Source organism: Cynocephalus volans, chromosome 14 (assembly GCF_027409185.1).
Source record: "Cynocephalus volans isolate mCynVol1 chromosome 14, mCynVol1.pri, whole genome shotgun sequence".
NCBI lineage: Eukaryota > Metazoa > Chordata > Mammalia > Dermoptera > Cynocephalidae > Cynocephalus > Cynocephalus volans.
The window spans coordinates 69,780,951-69,788,127 of record NC_084473.1 but is presented as its reverse complement, the minus strand read 5'-3'; positions in this window follow the sequence as shown (position 1 = coordinate 69,788,127).

The window sequence follows — 7,177 nt, the reverse complement described above, 5'->3', positions numbered from 1 at the left end:
CAGGCCTTTTCCCCACTAATTCAAATCGTATCCCAGAAGTCACTTTTATTCTAAGAGACCCTCTCCCCAGCAAGGGTGAAGACGAACTGAGGGGGTTCCACAACACGTGTCATTCCTTTTATCTCCTCTTCAAGTCTGAGCATGTGTCTTATCACTGCTAGTTGCTGTCTATAACTGCTCAGAAACAGACATTTACTCAGTGCTGGAGTAGTGACTAATGGCAGCATATGTCACTCCACCCAGAAGCCTCTAAATTATGAGACTAGAAGAAAAATGTCACCCAGGAGCCATTACGCCCCATGACAGAAGCTGAGGGAGAAACACTAATCAGTATTGGAGAGGAGGTGGGCAGGGAGTGTGGGGTGGGATCTCTTAGTCAGCTATCCTGGCCCTATCCTAGAAGTAAGAATTTCTGGAATGCGACAAAGGAAGTTGTATTCAAATCAGTGGGTGATGGCTTCAAGATGAATAATATCTCAGCTATATTTGAGCTCCTTTTAAACTGAAGATTATGCTCCAGGAAGCAGCATTTAATCTGAGTTTTATTCTGTACCAAGTGAGGCCATTTAAGGATTTTTTTAAACATTAAGCCTGCCAAAGCATATTGCCCTATTGGTGACAATGGGAACAGGTGATATAGCAGGACAGGCTCCTGACTCAAACCTAATCTGAATAAAGCATGGAAAGTCACCTTGGGTGAGAGGGTGAAGGGCTAAAACGGGGCGACCACATAGTTAGATGTGAGTTACTGGCAAGAGCCTAGTTTTGTTTTGAGCGGTGTTTGTGGATGCTTATTACATTATTTAAATTAATTAAATAAAAGTAAGTTATAAATGAGGATTAAGAGTAAGGTAAGAGAGTCAGTAAGCCCTTAGCAACTCCATGCTCCTGTTTTTTTTTTTTTTTTTTTGTCTTTTTCGTGACCAGCACTCAGCCAGTGAGCGCACTGGTCATTCCTATATGGGGTCCGAACCCGCGGCGGGAGAGTCGCCGCGCTCCCAGCGCAGCACTCCACCAAGTGCGCCACGGGCTCGGCCCCATGCTCCTGTTTTTTAAATGGGGTTTTAAGAAATGTTTAGAAAATACTAGATTCATAAAAAAAGTAAGTATCTGTATATTTTGGATGTGGAAATTATAAGTTACTCCCAGTACCCCCTCCAAATCCTAGAGGTGACCTCAGTAAGTTTGGGGTAGGTACTTCCTAACCTATAAAATGGTAACGTAATAGGGAGATCTTCAGTTTCCTCAGCTCCCCACCCTGATCCACTTGGTAAGAATATCTCTTAAAATGTCAAGTGTTTACACACGTGTAGTTGCCATGGTGGGAGGCTAAGCGATGATCAATTTTAGCTGAATGGACCCGGATCCTGGAACTCCCATGAGCTTGCAATTTAAAAATGATCAGGAAGGACTGGGAACATGAGTTATTCAGTAAATACACAAAAGTAAAGAAGGTTGCTTTCACCCCAAATAGTCAAAACAGTCTTGAGCAAGAAGAGCAAAGCTGGAGGCATGACACTTTCTAATTTCAAAATATATTACAAAGCTATAGTAATCAAAATAGTGTGTTATTGGCATAAAAACAGACACATAGACCAATGGAAGAGAACAGAGAGCCCAGTAATAAATATCCATGCATCTATCTATTGTCAAGTGATCTTTGACAAGGGTGCTAAAAACAAAATAGAGATAGTCTCTTCAGTAAATGGTGCTGGGAAAACTGGATATCACATGCAAGAGAGTGATTTTGTACCCTTAGCTCACATCATATATAAAATCAATTCAAAATAAGGATTTAAACATAAGACTTGAAACCCTAAATCTACTAAAAGAAAACACAGGGGAAAAGCTTCTTGACATTGGTCTGGGAAATGCTTTTTTGGATGTGACACCCAAAGAACAGGCAACAAAAGCAAAAATAGGCAAGTGGGATTGCATCAAACTTAAAAGCTTCTGCACAGCCAAGGAAATAATCAACAGAGTAAAAAGGCAACCTACAGAATAGGAGAAAATGTTTGATCATATATCAGAACATATGTCTGATAAGGATCAATATCTGAAATGTATAACAAACTCACACAACTCAATAGCAAAAAAAACCCCAAATAACCCAGTTTAAAAATGTGCAAAGGACCTTAATAGACATTTCTCAAAAGAAGACATACAAATGACCAACAAGTATATGAAAAGGTGCTCAATACCACCATCAGGGAAATGCACATCAAAACTTCACACCTGTTAGGATGGCTATTATTAAAAAGACAGAAGATAACAAGTGTTGTCAAGGTTGTGGAGAAATTGGAACACTGTTGGTGGGAATGTAAATTGGGACAGTCACTGTGGGAAACAGAATGGAGGAGGTTCCTCAAAAAATTAAAAACAGGGCTGGCGGGTTAGCTCAGTTGGTTAGAGCATGGTGTTATAACACCAAAGTCAAGGGTTCAGATCCCTTTATAGCCAGCCACCAAAACAACAACAGCAACAGGCAAAAAATTAAAAATACAACTACTTTATGATACAGCAATCTAACTTTTGAGTATACGTCCAAAAGAAAACAAATCAGTATCTCAAAGAGATATCTGTGCTCCCGTGTTTATTGCAGCATTATTCACAATAGGCAAGGTATGGAAACAATAAATGTCCATTGATGGATGAATGAATACAGAAAATGTGACATGTATACACACATCCATATATACGCACAGATGTGTGTCTATATCCACATGTATACATACACATAGGTAAGAAGAAAATCTTGCCATTTGCAACAACATGGATGGACCTAGAGGACATTTTGCTAAGTGAAATAAGCCAGGCACAGAAAGACAAATACTGCATGCTCTTACTTATATGTGGAATCTAAAATCTAAAATAGAAGCAGAGAGTAGAATGGTGATTGCCAGCGGCTGGGGGTAGGGAAAAGTAGGGAGATGTTGGTTCAGTGATACAAAGTTTCCGTTATGCAAGGCGAATGAGTTCTGGAGATCTAAGAAACAGCATGGTGTCTGTAGTTAACAGTACTGTATTGTATACTTGAAATTTGCTAAAAGGATGTTCTAACCACCAAAAAAAAAAAAGAAAAAGAAAAAAAAGGAAAATGTTAACTATGTGAGGTGCTGGATATGTTAACTAGCTTTATTGTGGTAATTATGTCACAGTATATATACACATATCAAAACATCAAGTTGTACATCTTAAATATACACAATTTTTATTTGTCAGTTATACATCAATAAAGCTGAAAAAAAATTTTTTTGGAGCATATTTCCCCAATTCAGCGTTTGTACTTATGTACAAATTAAATATCAGCACTAGTCTTCTCAAATATTATATATGTTATAGTTTTATAACATGAATTTTAAAAGAATGAGGTTTTAAATAATTATTTTGTAATAATATCTTAGTAGGAGCAAAGTGACAAAATAAGATTCATTATTTTTGAAAATTTTACATACTTGCCCAGGAATTCTACAATCATTAGCAAATTAATGAGGTTTTCTAGTGTTAATGGTATTTCTGCTTATGAATGTGATTTCTAATTTGTTAAGAAGTTTTGAGAATCATGTATGTAAATAATCAAAGAAAACGTCCAAGTATTCGGTTTGCTGAATTGTAAATGTTCAATTAAAATTTTTGGTGTGATATATATATCCTATGTAAGAGTGTATAAAGATAAACAATTTAAAAGAAAAAAAAAGAAGGTTGCTTTCATTCAATTCAAGCAGAAAAACAATGGAGGGTGTTTAATGGGTGGTAAGTAAGCTGTGGGGCTAGGAATAATTTGTGCCCTTCTGGCAAGTTATCTGGACAAATGTGCACTGCATCAGATGTGTGCCAAGCCCAGGCTGGTGCTGACAGGTGTTCAAAGATGAATAAGAGCTGGTACCTTCCCTCAAGGAGTTTGGAGTCTAGTAGGAGAGACAGCCGCCTACATAAATAGCTATTTTATACAAAAATGCAGAATTTGTCCGAGGCTTAACAACAATAACAAAAAAAGGCGATTAGACTACAGTGAGAAGTGAATGTACTAGTCTGAGCATCTGAGTCACCTTGAGCTGAGCCTGGAGGAGAGGCCAGGAAGAGCCTCATGGAGAAGGCTGTGAACAAGGGCTTGGAGAAAAGAGACTTGAAGGCTTAGAAAGAGTGGGTGGGAAAAAGCGAAGACAAGGGGCATGGGGAAAGGCAGTGTCTAAATCCAGAACATGCTCCTGGACTTTCCAGAAGGCCCAAGAGCCTATGGATGAGGCTGACATGCCCAAAGTGATAGGACGATGGGGCACAGAGGCTGTGGTAGGTGTTCTTGAGGTACAGACGAAGGGATGCCTCAGCCCTGCACCCAGCCCCTGGGGAGCTTTTGTCTGGAGGGCCAGGTCTACCGCAGGGGAGGAGGTTCCCTGCCGGGACAGCCAAACCAAGGGCTGGGTCAGGAGACCGGCAGGAAAGTGATGCATCAGACGTGAGAAAGTACAGGCAGCAGAGTGAAGTGCTGGGGGACATGGGTCTGAAACCCAACTTCTGAGCTTATGTCCCAATCTCCCACTTTCTAGCTCCTTAATTCTGGGTCAAAACTTAAACTCTCTGTTCCTCAGATTCCTCATCTGTAAAATGTGGACCATAAAATCAACCACCTTGTAGAGCTACTATAAGCAGGAAATGGGCCGACAAATACAAAGTGCGAGCTCAGAGTTAGTGCTCATGGATGTTAACGAGCATTATTCTCTAGGCATTTGACCTGAGTGCCCCATTTACCTCTCTATCCCCATTGATTTTTTTAAAAACTCATCCCAATTTCATCAGTTGTTCAAAATGTGGACGACTGAGGACTGGTTAGGGCTCAGTCTCTATGGATCCACTAATGCTTCTTAGTTCTACCTCAAAGATGGAGCCCCCTCCAACACAGTCCCCAGCCTGGCGGGCCAGCCATCAGAGAGCAGGTGCCTTTGGCCATGAGGGGGGCCTATAGGAAAGCAGGGTAGGCCAGGGACCACATCCCCCCACTGAAGAATCAGTATGGACCCCACCACTCCCATCGTTCTTTAATTTTCTAAAATAAGGAGAGAGACTAAATATTTTTGATCCCTCCTCCTCCCACCCCACTTCCCATCTCCTCCAGCCCCACAAAGATAACACGCCAAAGAAAATTCTTGCTGCTCCTGCTGCTCTGGAGAAAGGCCCAGCCTCTGATAACCAAGAGATGTAAGGCTCTTGAAGGCAGCAGAACCACCTGGCAGCCCAGAAACTCGGAGGCAAAGGTGCTGGCAGCATGTGGCCGCAGCCTATATATGGAGCTGCCAGGAAAGCGACTGTTTCCAGGGTGAGCTGGCACAGCGAGCAGCTCGGAACTTAGCAACGTAATTGAAGCCTGCCACGCTCCCCTCTCACCCCGCCGTCCCCAGCCCAGCTCCTGCTCTGCGTGGGGCTGCTTTGGAGGATTTGCTGCTGATGCCCAGCCGCTGGGTGGATTCTGCTCACATGTGTTTCCAAACAGCCCTGGAGGAAATCTGGGTCTTCCACAGTGTGGGGACTTTGACCTCCACAACAAAGCTCCTGTGGTGGAAATAATAGCAACCCAGTGAAGAGAGAGGGACAAAAGGCCAATAAAAAAATTAAAAAATAAAAACAGTATCAAAGCGCTGTCCAGGAAAGTGAATCAGCCCGGACTCTCCCATTTGGAAACAGCGTGTGCTTGGGATGACTGATTGTCCCTTTAATCACTGTCATGAAAACAAAACCATCACAGGGCAATGGCAGATGAGACAAGGGAAATGAAGGAATCCATATACTGACAGGATGCACAGATGAAGATACAGCAGGCTCCTGGGTCCTCACGACAACCTGTCCACACCGATTCCCAGATCCTCTCCAACCACACCCTGCATGGTGGCAAAGTGGTCCCCGCCAGAAGTAGCTCAATGGGGCTCTGTTCTCCCCTCGCTAAGACCAGGATAATGACACAGTTGTGATGGCCACAGGACCAGGAAAGGCCATGCATATAGGCAATGAAATCCAAGGAGATTTGCTTAGGCAGAAGTCTGAAACTAGCATGGAGAAGAAATGGTGAGGGCCGGCCCGTGGCTCACTCGGTAGAGTGCGGTGCTGATAACACCAAGGCCACGGGTTCGGATCCTATATAGGGATGGCCGGTTTGCTCACTGGCTGAGCGTGGTGCTGACAACACCAAGCCAAGGGTTGAGATCCCCTTACCGGTCATCTTTTAAAAAAAAAAAAAAAAGAAAAAAGAAATGGTGAGAGAGCGAGAGAGACGGGGGAGGGGGCATATCAGCCAGAGACGGGACGTCCAAAGCTGGGATGTGGCAGGTTTCCAGCAGCAGCCCTGAAAGGCAATCCTGGCCACACACGGCCTTTGAAGAGGGCCTCCTCCTGTCTAGGGTCAGAACTGGGCTTTAACTGGTCTCTAGTCACTTCTTTTTTCTTTCTTTAACAAAGATATACTTGATTTAATGGACTTTTTTGTCTGAGTGCAAGTTGAAAAATTTTGTTGTCTTACTGTGGGTTTTAACCATTCTTCTTATGCTATCCTTATCCTTATTTTATGTTTCTCTTCCTTCTCTTTCTAATTTTTGGGCTTCCAGTTCTACCTTCTTTCTATTATTTTCTCTTACCTTCTCATCCTACCTATTAAACTTTACTCTTTTTAAAACTATTTGTGTCTATATTTTAGCCTTTTTATTTTGTAAAGCAAAATTAACCTTCTAAAAATCTGCCTTTGCTTTTATTTTCTCATATATCCCTTTAAAACGTTGCTTAGATATTCACAGATTTAATACTTTCTATTGGATTTAGTTGTAGTTCAACCTTTTATTCATAAATTATTGTGGGGTGTTTTTTTTTAATCCTTGTTATTAACTTTCTCAGTCATGATTCACAGCAGGAATGTGGCAGATTGTGCTTCCTAAAAATGGCCATAATGTTTCCATCCTACATGATCTTCCAGAACTTTGCCGCTCCTCTGTCAAGAGGTGGAGTCTGAGTCCTCTCTCCTTGAACCCGGGCGGGTCTTTGTGATGATCTCAACCACTTGAGTGTGGCAGAAGGTGATGCTATGGGACTTCCGAAGCTAAAGAATAAAGGTGATCTCTCTCTCTCTCTCTCTCTCTCTCTCTCTGTCTCTCTCTCTCTCTCTTTTCTAGCCTTCAGTAGAGTCCCTCCAACTTAT